Raw genomic sequence first — 18,912 nt, 5'->3', positions numbered from 1 at the left:
ATGCAATAATCAATATTATACATTGGATAAAATATAATGAAATAGCCTAGGCAAAACGTTTTGAAAATGGGGACCAGGATGAGGTGCAGTAAAAATAAAAGGAAAGAAAAAATTTTTTTTTTTTAAACTATTATGGATACTGCCATACAAGTATTATGGATAGGCCTATTATAGAAGTCTCTTATATAAAACTGTCAGAGTAGCCCCGCATCCTCTTCAACGTGTAACTTTGGCAATAAAAACATAATAGTGGGCTAATAATAGGCACAAAAGCTACGGCCGACCACGTATAATGGCCAAAATTGCGTGCGTGTCGGGGTCATAATAACCATCAGACCAAAACATATCTTAGACTGTTTTTAAAAAATGTTAAATTAATATATTGATAAAAAAAAACATATAGTGAAAATCTGTGTCATTGTCTTGACAAGTCTGTAACCGTAACGTTACCTACTTCAGCGAGCGTCTGGATCTGTGTTGCACACGAGCCTGTAAAAATCTTACCCGGATACAGCAATGCTATTTTCTGATTGGCTGATCGGTAGCTATATTTTTTTTATTCGATTAGCAGGTGCGTGTCAGGGCCTTCGGGGAACTCACTTGATTCCTCTACGTTACCTGTTTCACTGTTTAAAAAAATAGCGCCGCAACTTGGTGGGCGTTGTCCTCGTAATGTCTCTGCGTGAGAAATACAAGGTGTGGCGTGTGAGCGTGTGAACGGGTTGAAATGCGTGAGTCTCACGCCCAATGCGTGAGACTTGAGAGCCCTGGTCTAGATTTCAATCACTCTCAGAAACTCCCATTAAAATCACTGAAACTGTTAACACTGTGAAATCAATATCTTAATTATAGATTCGTACACACATCTGCACTTTGTTGTTTCTGACGAGAGAATTCGCCAGAAAGAGGTATTCAGTCAGCGAGCGAGTGAAGGAAGCACCGGCATTTCAGCGATGACTCATCGGAACACCTCTGATTGGCCAATGCATTCAAACGAACCGTGTGTGATTGGTTATAATGCGCAACGCTGTAAAACGCATCTATCTCTGGCTCAGCGCCAGCAAGCGATCACAGATCTGAATTTAACAGCTGATGATATGACTTGCTGAACGTACTCGCACCGGTGTGATTGAATTAAAATTAATACAATCTTAATCGGCTATTTTTTGTCTTTTGGAAGCTGCATTCAACTTGACTCCCCTCTGTTATAAGCCACACACGTACAACAAACTACTGTCATAGTGGTATCGTGTACTGTAATCGAATGTAGCCCAAGTTATTACCTGTTAAACAGTAGACAGCACACGCGGTGTTCATCTAATAAGGATCTCCACCGCAAGCAAATAATAGCCTTTGCAGATTTGCTTTCAATTCAGTGCAGTTCCATAGTCCCGTTTTCAACGCTGTTGATGCTAAACGTTACAACTCTGAGTGAACCGCTTCAGACGCTCAGTGCGTGAGGCAGGGAACTGAACGAATCATTCAAACTGATTCATGAACCAATTCACTCGTTTGCCAATTGGTTTGATCAAGCCTTTGAACAGAATTGACTCAAAAGAATGAATCATTGGCGAATGGGCATCGCTCATTGCCCAGAGAAAAGTAGACGGCGCGTTTGGAATAAACTGAAGCATTTATAACATTTATTGCATTAAGATAAAGTAACGAGAGGGGCGTCGCTCACAGTAACGAAGTAAAAGTACAGATGAGTTATTTACTAAACTGAAAGATTATAATTTGAATTTGTGAGTGACAGACAAGTAGAAATGTGGGGGCACACTGGGGGGCCAATCAGTTTTCAGGAGGGGCCAGTGCCCCCATGGCCCCTCCCCTGGCTACGCCACTGGTTCCTAGTGACGTACATAGAGATGGGCAAAATATTTGAAATCTATAACGACTCGTTTCAGCGATTCAGAGTCGACTCCTTACTTTAGAAGCCAATAACTTTATAAATCATGTACTTTTTGGTTTAATTACTTTGCACATTGTTTACACTGATGGACAGCCACATCATACACTATAATACAGTTAATTTTTGATTTCCCATCTGTGTGGATCTTTAATCGATTCGATTTCGATTATCTTCCCATTAATTGACTACTAACAATTTATACATGTTGATTTAAATATCTGAATGAAAAAAACATGAAAACCTTAACATTGCAATGTATGTTTATTGCTCTTAAAATTACAAAATAAAAGACTGACTAAGAATGCATTACTTTGCACTTGTATAGAGATAGCATTCAATAAAACCTTGAAGTCTTGAAAACACATAGCTTACTGAAACAAGCTTACTGAACACATAGGGCCTAGCTTACTGAAAAAAAGTTCTTCTTTCAGATGAAAATAACTTGATGCCTAGCATTCAATAAAAAAGGTCACCCAAAATAATGAAATTGAGGAATTGAAAGAATACAGTAACCAATGTAAACTGGAGGGCTTTAAGCTAATACAGAGAGTGCTTTTCCAGAATATAAATAAATAAAAATTAACAGTGGGGGCCAGCAGCCTGTCATGGAGGGAAAAAAAACAATATTCGAATGCTCCACGTGAAACTTTGGCATTCCGCCCTTTTTCTATTGTGTTTAATGATTTTGATTAATATGCACAAGGGAGAGAGAGAGAGAGCAAGAAACGCTCATTTGAAGACTGTGAGTGCGCGCGTGTAGCCGGGGCTCTCTCATACGTGCCCTGTCAGGCGCAACAGATAACTCACCGATCAAATAAGGCTTTGACAGCCGCCAAAAAAAAAAAAAAAAGATCAATGCAGAAAAACCCCTGGATTGGTTATATAACGTTCGACAGAATGTTGATCCAGCCATCGCGTATATTCAGCGCACATAAGGTAAACGTTTTGCAAACGTTTTTTAGAAAAATAAAAACAGGTCGACGAATCAATGTGCATATTGATGCATCTACGTATTTTTTTGCGTCGACGTCATCGATGACCTCGACGCATTGTCCCAGCCCTAGTCACGTGCTTCAGTCTATGTAGTAAACAAAAACCATTCATTCATTCACACAGAGACACGCAGAAAATGCAGGATTCAGATTTCAACCATTTTTTGCGGCTTAACATTTACAGATACTCGTCCATATGAAGATTTGATTAATTTATCATAACTTGGACAAATTTGGTGACTGTCCATATTAAAATGTAAGTTTCATTTTCATGACTGGATTTTGAGATTCCGTCTGTGAATATGAAATATGAAATGTTCATAAAACCGTGAAACAGGCTCACCCCAGTGAACTATAATCTGCGCTGCTGTGTTTTGTTGCAGAAAATGCATTCATGATCCTTCCGTGTGTGTCTGCGAGAAAGGAGCACAATTTTTTAGAAAGGCATAAGAAGCATAGCAGAACTATTTAAAACAGTTTGGAGATTAAAATAATTGTGAAATAGGTGTGTGTGTATATATACATATATATATATATATATATATATATATTTATATGGTCAAATAAATTTTCAGCAATATCTTCAAAAGATTTCTGAACTTTGGCAAATTTTTCTCTCAACGGAGATGATACGTCAAGGAAATATTGTGAAATCTTTACATTTTTTTATCTGGAAATGTTTAAATCTTGTAGTGTTACAATTAACCCTGCGTTTGTGCCCTGCTCACCCTGTACATGTGAAATGCTTTTTACAAACTGTTTCCTGAACGAAAATAGTGCAGAGTTCAAACAGACGATAGAAATTAATGAACATGGCCTACCTGAAACTGTTTTCGTAACATTTGAATTTTCTGGTGTATGCAATCTCATGCAGAATATATTGTATTCAAAACACGCAAAGCATGCGGACTTAATTGCAATTCAAAAATCACACTAAGGATATTGTAGTTCGTAATTAATGTTGGTAGGCTATATAGTGTGACGAGTGGGGCAGGGCCAAGAGCCATGGAAATGGAGCGAGCCCGGTGGAGTGATTGGGAAATGAGAGAGGACCAGGCCTGGGATTTATTTTTTGTTTGGTTTTGTCCACGCGGGGCTGTCACACTGTTTTGTTTATTTGGTTGTTAAAACTTTGATTGTCCGCCAGTTCCCGCCTCCTTCCCAAAGGAGTTTCCCGCCGAGGATGCTCAAGGCCGTGGGTTGGAGTGAGTTTGTCCGTCCCCAGCAACTCACTCCAGCCAACTGCCTCGCATCTTGGGTGCCAGACTCCTTCGCCCTGCTCGATTGCATGTGAAGAAGGCGGGAACCGGATAATTCAATTGAAGTTTTAATAACCAAATAAACACAAAACAGCGTGACAGCTCCTCGCGGATGCACACAAACAAAACCAAACACACAATAAATCCCAGGCCTGGTCCTCTCTCATCCTCTTTTCGCTCTTATATCTTTCCAATCTCCTCCGTGAGATGCGAGAATGGAGAGTGGAGCAGGTGTCACTCATTTCCAATCACTCCACTGGACTTGCTCCATTCCCACGTCTCTTGGCCCCGCCACACTCATCACATACGTGCAGCCCTAGACTGAAACACTGGACCCACAGTTTGAAAACCCCTGTTCTAAACCATAGCAGGGATACTATTTCCCTACTGTCTCTGTGTTAAACATGGTGTCACGTGCATGGGAATTTGCATGTAAATTATATGTAGATGAGGTTATGCATAGTAAAACAAGGCATTGTAAGCTCCATATATGGTGATTTTGTTGAGGAGATGAAGTGGAAATGCACGTACGCACAATCTCCCCTGACTGGGATTTATAAAGAGATTATTGCGCAGGTTCTGACGTGCGTATGGTTTTATAAATCGGAAAACTTTTGGGCGTACGCAAAATCTAGCTTTTGTACCCATGTACAATTTTAGGATGAAATCTACAGAGAGTTTTATAAATGAGACCCCTTGTCTGTAATCTTACCGGTAAAAGAAATTAACCCATCCATTAGAAATGGTTCATATCTAGAATCTGGCATAGCATCACGCACAAGGTGGTCAATATCAACAGCCTTTACAAAACCAACGCTCTTAGTCACCAAACCTTGCTGCTTCCATTTCAACATGGAACAGTCAGCGATTAAATGGACTTATGGCAATAAAAATGAGTAGCAGTGAATATGTTCGTGTGTCACTACAAATTTGTCCGCCAGAACAGAAGCTTGGGACTAGGACGACACCTTTTGTTCTTTTATATAGACAACAACACGTTTGTGTATGCAATTCTTAAATTCTGAAAGGAGTTCTCATGTCTTAAAATCTGTAACATTACTCGATAAGCACCATTTTCAAATAAAACATCTTTCTCTCTGGCAAATTCAACGAACATCTAACTAGCAGTTTTTTGACTCCTAAACTGCATCTCAACCCATCGGTTTTCTGCCTGCCGGACCTTAAGCCGTGCATTACCTCCAGACCCCATAGAAGCCAGAGAAAAAGGTTCAAAGGGCAGAAAGAAAGCTTTGGCATCCTCTACCAGAGCATCCCCACTCTGCTCCTCACCTAACAACGGCACCTGGACATCAGCTCCAAGAGAATCCCTCTCGACTCTTGCGGGCAATACTTACACACCTGATTCCACCAACCCTTGCATGACAGCACTCTTTATCTCTTTCTTAAGCTGCCGTGTTGTGACCACAATTCGATAAAGGGCTGCAATTTTTATCAAATCGTTTTTCCAACACTTGTTAACCTGCTCGATAGACAGCGCCTTAACAAAGGACTCCAAATCAAGATCAGCAATAATTATGCTGACACCCCGACCAACGAGTCACGCCTAAAACGTACTCCAAATCAAACCACGGTCATTCTACTCTCCACCCCCAGTAATATTTAAAACAGGAAATATGATTAATAATCGATCCCGGATGAGCCCCAATTAAATGTTACAAACTTTTAAAGTTCCAGGGGTTGGAACGCAACATTAAGATATTGCTGTGATGGAGATTTGTAGAAAGGACAAGACACAAATACAGAGTTGGCCCCAATTAAATGTTTTAATTTCCAAAATCCGAAGCCACTTACAGTATTGTTCAAAATAATAGCAGTACAATGTTACTAACCAGAATAATCAAGGTTTTTAGTATATTTTTTATTGCTACGTGGCAAACAAGTTACCAGTAGGTTCAGTAGATTGTCAGAAAACAAACAAGACCCAGCATTCATGATATGCACGCTCTTAAGGCTGTGCAATTGGGCAATTAGTTGAAAGGGGTGTGTTCAAAAAAATAGCAGTGTCTACCTTTGACTGTACAATCTCAAAACTATTTTGTACAAACATTTTTTTTTTCTGGGATTTAGCAATCCTGTGAATCACTAAACTAATATTTAGTTGTATGACCACAGTTTTTTAAAACTGCTTGACATCATTGTGTGGCATGGAGTCAACCAACTTGTGGCACCTCTCAGCTGTTATTCCACTCCATGATTCTTTAACAACATTCCACAATTCATTCACATTTCTTGGTTTTGCTTCAGAAACAGCATTTTTGAAATCACCCCACAAGTTCTCAATTGGATTAAGGTCTGGAGATTGGGCTGGCCACTCCATAACATTAATTTTGTTGGTTTGGAACCAAGACTTTGCCCGTTTACTAGTGTGTTTTGGGTCATTGTCTTGTTGAAACAACCATTTCAAGGGCATGTCCTCTTCAGCATAGGGCAACATGACCTCTTCAAGTATTTTAACATATGCAAACTGATCCATGATCCCTGGTATGCGATAAATAGGCCCAACACCATAGTAGGAGAAACATGCCCATATCATGATGCTTGCACCTCCATGCTTCACTGTCTTCACTGTGTACTGTGGCTTGAATTCAGAGTTTGGGGGTCATCTCACAAACTGCCTGTGGCCCTTGGACCCAAAAAGAACAATTTTACTCTCATCAGTCCACAAAATGTTCCTCCATTTCTCTTTAGGCCAGTTGATGTGTTCTTTGGCAAATTGTAACCTCTTCTGCACATGCCTTTTTTTAACAGAGGGACTTTGCGGGGGATTCTTGAAAATAGATTAGCTTCACACAGACGTCTTCTAACTGTCACAGTACTTACAGGTAACTCCAGACTGTCTTTGATCATCCTGGAGGTGATCATTGGCTGAGCCTTTGCCATTCTGGTTATTCTTCTATCCATTTTGATGGTTGTCTTCCGTTTTCTTCCACGTCTCTCTGGTTTTGCTCTCCATTTTAAGGCATTGGAGATCATTTTAGCTGAACAGCCTATCATTTTTTGCACCTCTTTATAGGTTTTCCCCTCTCTAATCAACTTTTTAATCAAAGTACGCTGTTCTTCTGAACAACGTCTTGAACGACCCATTTTCCTCAGCTTTCAAATGCATGTTCAACAAGTGTTGGCTTCATCCTTAAATAGGGGCCACCTGATTCACACCTGTTTCTTCACAAAATTGATGACCTCAGGGATTGAATGCCACACTGCTATTTTTTTGAACACACCCCTTTCAACTAATTCAACTAATTGCCCAATTGCACAGCCTTAAGAGCGTGCATATCATGAATGCTGGGTCTCATTTGTTTTCTGAGAATCTACTGAACCTACTGGTAACTTGTTTGCCACGTAGCAATAAATAAATATACGAAAAACCTTGATTATTCTGGTTAGTCACATTGTACTGCTATTATTTTGAACAATACTGTAAGTGTGTGAGCTATGTACAATGCATACACTGTAAAAAATGTACTGTAGAATTTACAGGATTTTACTGGCAAAAAAGTTGCCAATAAAATCCTGTAAAAATGATGTTAATTGCTGTAAAATGGATTACAGGAAATTACTGCAAAGCAAATAACAGTTAATTGCTGTATGTGAAATACAGTAGTTTGTAGTATTTTTTTACAGTAACATTGAATTTTACAAGTAGTTTATTTTACAGCAATATTTTGTAAATTCACTAAAGTACAGTATTTACCTGGCAAAAAAGTTGCCAATAAAGTCCTGTAAATATATTTTACAGCATTTTGTAATTTCATTAAATTACAGTATTTAACTGGCAACAAAAGTTGCCAATAAAATCATGTATAATACCTCTTGAATACAATATGATGTTGTAATAATTTAACAATGAAACTGCTTTAAAGAATAATTTTAACAGTAAACTATAAAATACTGATATAAATGCATTATCATGAGCTCTATCTTAATACATTTACAAATGAATGAAAACCAAGTCAATGATGATGCAAAGAAGTATTTATTAAAACTGGCAGAAAGACATTGCAAGACTCTTACTGGTAAAATAAAATTTTCAGTCTTTCAACAGTTAAATCTTATCATAAAAATAGCATAGCATCACAAATAACTTAAAAAAAGCCATATTCAGTGTAGAACATTAACTTTCTATAAAAATGAAGGTCAATCAACAGAATTTGTACAATTTTTTTAAACATTTAAAAATGTTTTAAAGAAAAGGATTCAAATAAATGCTGGAATCAACATTAAATCACAAATTCTGTTGTTTGAGCTTATGTTCTATTAAATTAAGAATATTCCTGCAAAAGACAATATTAAAAAATACATTCTGAAAGTCCATCAACTTTCTGAGATGAGCACACACATGAGGGTTGTCCCTCTTCTCTGAGACTTTTCCTCTTGTTTTGCCTCTATGTGTCCCTCTTGTATCCAGTGAGTGTTGTGATTCCAAGAAAACATCTGCACATAAAAACAAGCAAAAGCATCAGGATAAAGTTATGTATCAAATGAAACTAGCTCAATAAAATAAATGTCAAAATGCATTTATACAATACAATCAGCATTTACCAGTACTTAAAAGGTTACTCCACCCCAAAATGAAAATTTTGCCTTTAATCACTTACCTCCATGTCGTTCCAAACCCGTAAAAGCTTAGTTCATCTTCGGAACACAATTTAAGATATTTTGGATGCAACCGGGAGGATTCTTACCATCCCACTGACTGCCAAGTAAATACAACTGTCAAGGCCCAGAAAAGTATGAAAGACATCATCAGAATAGTCCATCAGTGGTTCAACAGTAACGTTATGAAGCGACGACAATACTTTTTGTATGCAAAGAAAACAAAAATAACGATTTATTCAACAATTAGTCTCCTCTGCGTCAGTGTAGTGCCATTTTTGGATAGTATCTGTTGGACACAAACTACAGCCGCTGTTCTGTGTCAGCTGGGTCACATGGACACGCTTTCTATGTTTATTTACGCTTTGATTTGAACGAAAACAGCTATGATAACGACTTTGTTGAATAAAGTTGTTCTTTTTGTTTTTGCATAAAAACATTATTCTTGTAGCTTTGTAAAATTACAGTTGAACCACTGATGGCAGATGGACTATTCTGAAGATGTTTTTCATACTTTTCTGGGCTTAGACATTCTTAATTGTTTGGCAGTCAGTGGGACAGACGCAAGCCTCCCGGTTCTCATTCAAAATATCTAAAATTGTGTTCTGAAGATGAACATAGCTTTTACGGGTTTGGAACGACATTAACAGTTAACAGTGATGAATGACTACATTTCATTTTGAATAAGTAACCTTTTTCGCGAATGAAATTACTTAAGGAAAACTTGTTACCTTTGAAAAAATTAATGTGTGCAAAAGATGCCTGCTCCCGGGACGCACAATGTTGAGGTATGAATTCACAACCATCTGACCCTCAAATAGTCAAAAGCCACTGGGTGGACCTGAAATGAATAAATATGAGCAATAATGTAACCTACAATGCAGTATTTCAATATAAAATGTAATTTAAATTACAAGTTTATCAAATTATTTAAATAATTAATATATTACCTAATAAAATCAGCTTCAGAGTCTTGAAGCATCGAACATTTCTCCACATCAGCTGCTATTCTTTGCACCTACAAGACATAAAGAAAATAATCTTGTGATTTCTTTAAAGCATTATGTACTGTAAATGAGACCAAAATTAACACCCAAAAAGGCATATATATTAGAATAAACAAACTATTATAAATTATATAATTTATAATTATAAATTGTAATATTACATTGTAGAACTGTACCACCAATCAAATTAAATAATTAACAGTGCAAAATTATATGAAATTTGAAAATACAATTAATAAATGTTGGAAAAATGCAATGCTGCTTATTAAACCTGAAACTAATCTGCCATTAGGTGGCAGTAAATAACTTAATCAGGGAATCAACTGAGTCATTCATTGAACCAATCCGTTCAAAAAGATGAATCATTTAGCTCAAGTTTGGAGAGTTTTGATTTGAGAATGAGCAAAATCAAAAAAAAAAAAATTGCTTTGGTCTTTGTTTGGAACTATATTCGTCGGTGAAATACAACAACAGTTTATATTGTGTCTAAAAAAGTAAGTAACTTGTTAACTAATTGTTTATTGAACTATGTATTTGCAATCGTGATACTCAGCAAAACAGCTCACTTGTGATGCTTCTTATATGTTATAAATAAACTCAACAGTTGAACATTTAACTTACCTCATGTATTTTCTGTGAGTTTATGTGTGCTGTTAAGCTTTTTTGATGTTGAATGAAACGTTTATATAATCAGAATCATTCTCGCGTTTCGATGCTTCCTCAGTCTTTTTTTCTTTTGTTTTTCTTTTTTAATCAGGCTAACTTGTCCAGTCGGGCATATAAAGATGTCTTTCACTTATTATAGTAAGGCGTCGAGTCAATATGGGATAGTTGAACACATATAAACTAATGAAATTTCAAATGTTGCTGTTCGTCAGTTATTTAGATAGATATTAACGTTAGTTACTATGACAATCGTTCGCATTAGGTAAACACTACTTTTAAATCCTCTCAATAACAACATTTTACTTCCAAAAATCGAACATTTGGCGTAACTATGCTATGATAGCAATTCCCAGTTTACTGCACAGAAGTTACCAAGGCCACTAAATGTCATGATAGGAGGCTTTCATGTGACATGAAATCGCTTATAGTTTAACTTAAATAAATATAAAAGGTTATATTTCTTAAGTATAATTAAGTGAACTAACCAGGAATAATGAATAAAGCCTCTTATCTTCAATCGTTCTCGGGCTGCTCCAGTCGCTGGGTTTCTGAATTTGAATGATGCGCGCGCAATCCCATAATGCCACACTACAGTAAGTTAGTGTAGGAAACACCTGCTTCTTGTAAATGAATTACAGTTGACGTGGAAAATACTGTTAACAACTGTAAAACCTTATTTGACCCATAATGCATTGCAAATTACAGCTGCATCTTGTAAAATGTTTATACAGTAAAATTCTGTAGAATTTTGCTGTAGAAACTACAGCATTTTTTTTACAGTGTATATTAGAAAACAAGAAAAAGAAAAATACATTGTGAAAACTGGGAACAAGGGCGGTGCCCAAATCATGAAAATGAATACAAAATAGGTCCTAAACTAAGTTTCAAAAACCCTCTAACCTAACTTAACCAAAAGAAAAGGTAGAAAACCCTAAATCTTTGGCGTATGTGGCGCCTCAACTACACTACCCTAACAACCAAACCAAAAATACAAAAAGGGCACACACTGCTTAGCTATGCCGCGTTTCCACCGAAATTACCCGGAACATTTTTCCCAGGAACTTTTTTCCCCCCAGACATGTTGCTTTCTGCGTTTCCACCGCCGTGTAAAGTACCGGGAAGATTAGGCAAATAGACTGGTGACGTAGGTCCGCGCGCGTTTCTCATTACAAAGTACCGCTGATAAAAAAAAAAAAAAAAAGGTAAGCTGATTTTGGACGTGCATCATCGGTAGTTAGTTCAGACTTTGTGCATTCGACTGGGGAGTGTGATGTCAGCGACGACGCAAGTCTGGTAAATCTATAAACAGCAGCATACTTGATAACTTCAGTCAGCTCGTCTTGGCTACTGCAATTTTCCTCTCTGTATATTTACAATAAAACGAAATAGGATATAAAATACCACTGCCTCCTTTGGTTTTCATTTAAGCATAATAACAGCTGCAGAAATATACTTAGTTCAGGGATATGTGTATATGCAGCCATTACAATTAAACGAAATATTATATAAATTTGCCTTTTTTATTTTCATTTTAACATATAGATAAATTGAATACAGACCAAAGAAAACCTGTTAAATTTACCCCGCAGCTGAATTATATTTTATGTTTAACCACTAAAGACACATCAGAGCCAGCGGCGCATATCAGAAGATCTATCCGAGATGAGGCTGCTCTCTGCGGATACATGAGGACTGAGCTTCCGCTGATCGAGTGGAGCTCACCGTCTATGAGATCGGCAAAACACATTTTTAAATAGGCGCTGTCTTTATAAATAAACCACAGATTTGAGTTTTAAACAACTACATTTTAGCCTGAAATACTTTTAAAATTACATTTCATGACACAATAACAGTAATATTTGAAAATGATCCGAATAAATGGTGTTTGAACTTAACCAATGCTGTGTGAACCCAGATGGCTTTGGCTACAGCAATTTTCCCCTCAGTATATTTACAATAACATGAAATAGGATATAAAATACCACTGCCTCCTTTCGTTTTCATTTAAACATAATAACTGCTGCAGAAATGTACTTAGTTCAGGGATATGTGTAACGTTATACAGCCATTACAATGAAACGAAATATTATATAGACTTGCCTTTTTTATTTCAATTTTAACATATAGATACATTGAATACAGACCAAAGAAAACCTGTTAGATATACCCTGCAGCTGAATTATATTTTATGTTTAACCACTAAAGAGATATCAGAGCCAGCGGCACATATCAGAAGGTCTATCCCAGGAGAGGCTGCTTCTCGGCGGATAGATGATCACTGAGCTCCCGCTGATTGCGTGGAGCTCACCGTCTCAGAGATCGGCGAAACACATTTTTAAATAGGCGCTGTCTTCATAAATAAACAACAGATTTGAGTTTTAAACAACTACATTCTCGCCTGAAATAGTTATAAAATTACATTTCATGACACAATAACAGTAATATTTTGAAAATGTTGATACGAATAAATGGTGGTTGAACTCAACCAATGCTGCGTGGACTCAACCATTCAGAATGTTTAGCGCCAAAGTCCCGCCCCCGAAAGTTCCTGAACTTTGAAAAAGTACCACCTCGCCAGCAGGGACTTTCTGAGGGGCATTTTTTTTACCCGGAACTTTATTTAGTTCCTGGTTCCTGCGGTGGAAACACACCAAGTACCAGGCCGAAGTCCCTAGTTCCTGGGTAAAGTTCCTGCGGTGGAAACGCGGCCCTAGTGTGTCTAACACCTATAATCTAGATCACATGGAATGCTGAACTGCCCAGCCCCCCCCCCCCCCAAGTAAAGAGGAGAACAGTTTATCAGCCCAACTCTGACACAAGTCAGAACCGCGAACAAGCATTAGGCTCACATCATAACAAATAAATACAAAATGCTTACCACAAGCTCAAACACTTGAACACACACTGAGCCACTCAGTGCAGCACGCCGAAAGACCTTTAACCAGCGGGCTGACATCGGTTTGGCTACAGAGACCACACCCTTAATGATGATCAACAGCCGCCTCCCCATTCAGCAGATACCTAAGAGCGAAGACAACACACTAGGGAACAGAATGGTAAAGACAGAAGAGGGAGAGGGACGAAGAAACACGCAGCACATAACAATCGGTGTATAGAACAGCGTGTTCCAGTTCCTGCCAATATCCAGCAACTTCACACAGCCTTTGAAGAGGAGTGGACCAACATTACACAGGCCACAGTCAAGAAACTGATCAACTCTATGTCAAGGAGATGTGTTGCACTGCGTGAGGCAAAAGCATGGCCACATTAAGAGCTCACTGGGCCCCAGGTTTATGAGTTACTGCAGGGCCCCCACCACAACTTTAGGTCACCAACTATAGAGAGAGAGAAAAGAAAAAAGCATTTTTCTAAAACACTGCTGAAGTTGTTTTGCATAAATATATTCTAGAATCATTCAGAATAACAGTTGCCAATTCCTTTACAATATACAATTAAGAAAATAGCTACTTGAAAAACTTAACACTAAATAATAGGATTTGTTTAGTTTATAATATGTTTGATTTTTAACTTAAAGAAATACAACATAACATTCAAAACTCATTGGCTTAGACTGCATTTGAAGAAAAATAAACACATCAGTTTTCTGTAGCCATGAGCAAACTTCTAGAATGCTCTTTCCAGTGCAAAAAATCGTCTGATGCATGCTGCTTAATATCACACACTCCGCCATGACATAGAAAAAACGCGACGGCTTTTGTTTACATAGAAAAAATATTTGAGTATCTGATCTGAGATCATGATAAATGGGGGCAAAAACAAATGTTGCGTTTATAATTTTGTTCTGTGTAAAATGCAATTCATGACCCTTATGGAGTGTCTATTTGGTTGACAACAGGTTTATAACTGCTTTTCATTGCAAAGCTAGAATACTGGTAAAAATGTAAACCATCTCCAAAAATGTTAGAAATATATGCAAATGTAAAAAGTAAGCAAATATTTAGATGAATGTAGTGGAGATGTTGCATTGCCAAATGTATCTTATAAGTTAAGAAATACTACTCATCTGATCCATTACATGTTATGGGATTTGTGATGTCAAAATAATGTGTTTTATATCCTATGGTCTTCACCAATTATTTATTTTAGAAAAAAAACTTGGGCAGTGTAATGGCATTGAGTTTTTTTTTTTTTCACGTTATAAGTATTGCAGGAATTTCCACGATTTGTCAGCTGAATCCCTTTAAACTAAAATAAATATTTGTTTTGAAGTTGCCCTGAGAATTTCAGGCAATAATTTAGATAAATGTGCAAATATGTTGGTGAAGGTGGACAATTAGAATTGTATTTATTTATTTGCTAACACTTTAGTATAGTGACTAGTTCTCAATATTAACTAGTTGCTTATTAGCATGCCTTTTATTAACATATTGGCTGTTTATTAGTACTTATAAAGCATGTATTCTACATGACATCCCTAATCCTGCCCAATACCTAAACTTAACAACTACCTTACTATTAATACACTGCAATTTTTTTTTTTTTTTGTCGCAAAAGTTATTGACACAAAAGTCATAGTCAATGGTTTGTTAATAGTTGGAATTGAATCTTTAAAATAAAGTATTACCTTTTTTTTCTGTGTGTGGAATTTTGTTTATTTTAATTAGCTTTTCATTAACTCTCAACCTCTCTGAAGTTCTTTTCATTTGGGAAACCTATATTTAATGTCATGCAATAATGCACTTTGTGTTTGTTAAAGAGTGGAGAATATTTTCTTTGTATTTACCGGAACTCAAAAGGCAGCTGCTCTGTGTCATGAGTTGTATGCATGTAAAAGAATAATGACAGCCTTTTTTATTGTAATCTTTGTATTGTTTATGAAGATAAACTTCAATTATTATTTGAGTGCATGTGCAGCATTAGTCTGAGGTATTTTACATATTTTTATTTTTATTTTTTATTTTCCCTTTTCCCTTCTCTCTTTCAGGTTTATGTGGCTGCATTCTCTATTTCAGGCTATGCCTGGGCCAGTTGGCGTAATCATTACAAACCATTTAGGGGAAACATATGAGTATGTGCAGAAGGACCGTGGTTTCCGTTATATTGCAGAGCAGGTATGAGCACTTATATATTAGACATAAAATATGAAGGAGTTTATTTTCAGTAATTGAATTTTAACAATTTTCTTTCTAGGTCAGTCATCACCCACCTCTGTCTGCCTGCCATGCAGAGTCTGATAACTTCAGCTTTTGGCAAGGTAACAGCTCATTTTTATTTATTCTTCATGTGGGATGTTACATTTAATATTTTATTTAAAACAGCAGAACAACCACCCAATAAAACACAATAATCTTAACAATATATTAACAGTATAGCCTTGAAGTAATGGACGCATTATTATTTCTGCATTTGACACGGAGAGCATAGGTTGTAATTTAGATCTATTTTTAAGACAGAAAAATGTGGTTTTACAAATGCTAGAAACATGACTTTTTAAAGTAAATATTGCTATCAGATAGCACACCTTTTGTTAGGTTGTGTGCTATGTTATTGGATGCAGAGGTTTTTGGTCCAATAATTAACACCTGTTTTTTTTTTTTTTTTTTCACAATTTAACAGTAGGAAATGACTAGTCATCCAATTTTTTATCAACTGTGCATTATTTTAGCAAATTGGTATGTTTCATAAAAAAAGAAATATAGAGCTGAGTATCATCAGCCTAGCAGTAAAAGCTAACACCATGTTTCCTGATGATATCTACAATGGGTAACATGTAAAGCATGAAAAGCAACAGTCCTAGAATTGTGGCACTCCATACTGTACTTGTGATCGAAATGGTATATCGTCATTCACTGCTATTGAATTGAATTCAGATAAGTATGATTTGAACCATGCTAATGCAATTCCACTAATGTCAACAACATTTTCTGGTCTATTCAAAACAACGTTGTGGTCGATATTGTCAAATTTAACCAGATAAAAATAATAGGTAATTTGTAACTTTGTGAGAGCAGTCTGCAATCTATAATACATAGGGCCCTATGATTTCCGCGATGCAGAAAATGCGGACAGAATCACGGAATCCAGGCATAAAAACAGAATTTGCAGTTTAATGTGGAATGTCACAGAATTTGCCGAATTCTGAATTAAGTTGGTCATTGCACTTGCATCAAATCGCTATATGGACTAATATCTGTAAATATTAAGCCGGAAAAGTCTATTTAAATATGAATCCTGCATGTTCTTCATTCATTACACACATGGAAGCGTGCGTGACGCTCTCTGTGATTTCAGCTTCTGTCGTCTCACTAAATGAAGACGTGAACACATGAAGAACATCTCCAGAACTGTTCTGAGAGTCACTTCATGAGCATTTGACCGTTTGATTTGAGTAAAACTAGCATCACATCATATACACACAACTGTAAAGGTATTCACGTCAACCCGTCAAAATAAAAGTCTGGTTTAATGTTTGCCATAAATATTCAGCAGCGTGTACATAGCCTACTACTACGACGACTACTACTACTACAAATAATCAAACATTATTTTTTTAAAGGTTTAAATCACACAACATTTCAATGTTTTTTTTGTTTTGTTTTTTTGTAGTAAATCCACTTTGTTTACCAAAAAATAAAGTTTGCTTAATTTTCTATATTTAAAAGAAATTAAATGAATGTTTTAAGCCTTCATTAGTAGTGATTATAATGCACTTTATGCCAAGAAGATTTATGATATATATATATATAAAACAATTAAAGGTTGAAAAACATTTCAGTTATATAATTTATATAATCTAATAATTTTCATGCTAAAGTTGAAAACATTTTAGTTATTTCATATATGTGACCTTCAGTTATTTCACATTTATATATATATATAAAACATCCTATCCTTTATATAATCTAAAAAACAATTAAAGGTTTAAAAACATTCTGTTCTTTTAAAAAAGGTTATAAAAGAAACTGTATAAAAAATATACTGAAACCGACTGTATCAGATGAAACGAGATCAAATTTTTTTTTTTTTTTTTTTTTTTTTTTTTAGAGGGCAGAAAGGAGGTGTTTTTATAAAGGTGAAGGTCCCTGTGCTTGCACGCCACATTGCACACTCGTCCGAGTTTACTAACCAATCATAATATCTTCAAAGCCATTTGTTAATTAACACCAAAGTATATCACGCGGGAGTACCATGTTTTTGACAGTTTTCTGACGGTTCAACTATGAATTACGGTTGGTGCGCGGCTAGCATCTCTTGTACCCCATCTCTCTCCCTCTCAGCCATTCATTCATTTCCAAGTCTTATTTTCTTCTTTTAATGAATATAAACACATTATACATTCACAAACAATATAAAACAAAACATTTACATTAGTTTTGTTCATCACTAAAAATATAAATTTTACCATGATCGGGGAAAAAATATATAATTGAACAGAATGAAGAATATGGACGAATTTTTTACAGTCTATGATGTTACGGTTTCTTTAAACCATATTATATTTCATTCCTGTAATAAAACATGCATCGGTATTTCATCCACTGTTAGTGACTATATTCATAAATTATGCTATGCTGTTTTATTTTATCCGCCGATAGAGATATTTATAAACTTATGATATGCCGTTTTTATTTTATCTGCTGGTAGAGATATTTTAAGTACTCTATTCATTGATCAAATTATGTTATGCTATTTTTACAGTCTATGATGTTATAGTGTCTTTAAACCATATTACATTTCATTCCTGTAATTTTCTTCATGTTCTGCGGTTTTATTTTATTCGCTGATAAAGGATTATTTTACCACTATATTCATAAAGTATGACATCCTGTTGAAAATACTTTTATTTAGAATATATGACGATGTCCTGTTAACACGCGCTTAGCTTTCCATACTTCAATGCTATGTATAGGATTTCAGAAAACACTATTCTGCTCCGTTAAATCGACGTTTTACCACCGCGTTATCCGTTTGTCATCTATGAACACGACATCGCGGGGGGTGTAAGCACTCCCGGTTAGGAATGCATGGTTCTACCGGTCTTAGTGAAAAGGCTTCCTCCGGTGGAATTCATACGCGGGGCATATTAATGATTATTCTATCAGCCCTAAACCTACCCACGCAGTAAACGGCAGTATAACTGATCTTTTTTCAAAAGCTGTATAATTATTTATTTTAACTGTACACCTACAGTACCACCACACAATAAAATGTTTTATGCACGTACATTTTTAATTAAATTTAGTTTTTAAACTATCTATTTTAAACAATATGAAAAAATTAATAAAATATAAAATTATATATGACGACATGTTAATAAACCGGAACATACATTTTAAACGTGTTTATCAAACTTATAAAACACATCGCAGTAAGAGACGTTACTAAACCAAAGCAAATCAATTTATCATACATTTTTTAATCATGTATTCAACAAATATACAACATATAAAAACACGCTTTAAACATATTTTAAACAAAAACTAATCATAAACGCCGCC

General features: G+C 36.0%; 1 pseudogene; it reads left to right on the top strand.

The window, feature by feature from the left end:
* LOC127934947 (oxysterol-binding protein-related protein 6-like) overlaps positions 1 to 18,912 on the top strand; it is a 151,169-nt pseudogene that overhangs the window by 91,122 nt on the left and 41,135 nt on the right.

The sequence above is a fragment of the Carassius gibelio genome, chromosome A19 (genome assembly GCF_023724105.1).
Source record: "Carassius gibelio isolate Cgi1373 ecotype wild population from Czech Republic chromosome A19, carGib1.2-hapl.c, whole genome shotgun sequence".
Taxonomy (NCBI): domain Eukaryota; kingdom Metazoa; phylum Chordata; class Actinopteri; order Cypriniformes; family Cyprinidae; genus Carassius; species Carassius gibelio.
Note: the sequence above shows the minus strand (reverse complement) of the source record. Positions and strands in the feature narration are given on the sequence as shown.